The sequence below is a fragment of the Belonocnema kinseyi genome, chromosome 7 (genome assembly GCF_010883055.1).
Source record: "Belonocnema kinseyi isolate 2016_QV_RU_SX_M_011 chromosome 7, B_treatae_v1, whole genome shotgun sequence".
Lineage (NCBI taxonomy): Eukaryota > Metazoa > Arthropoda > Insecta > Hymenoptera > Cynipidae > Belonocnema > Belonocnema kinseyi.
The window spans coordinates 106,370,766-106,371,192 of NC_046663.1; positions in this window are offsets into that span (position 1 = coordinate 106,370,766).

The following is a 427-nucleotide window of genomic DNA, read 5'->3' on the forward strand; positions in this document are numbered from 1 at the left end:
GCTTTGAATCCATTTTCATTGGCTCCCCCAGCTCTAGATTGGTCGGCATTTTTCGCCGACCCATTGTCGGGAGCCCTGCGCGTTCTGTTGTTTTGAACCGCACTTACTACAACTATGTTTGGTGTTGTCATTGTTGTTCCCACGAGCAGCTAGGGAAAGAGGTTCGTCCATCCTTGTAGAGCCCCACATGCAAGGATAAGGCTGCGTACTCTGAGAGATCGCCCGATATCCCAGAGTCACCGTTCTAGACACCTCACTCAGGTGCCATTCAGCTTTCGGTACGGTTTTCACACCTCCGCTTGGGGGTTAATTCCTTCGGGACCAACCCCGGACAATTGTCCGCGACTGCCTATTTATTTTTGTAACCATATTCAGCAGAAACCCTTGGTACAGGGACCCTCTATCCGCAACCCGAGGACGCGTTCGG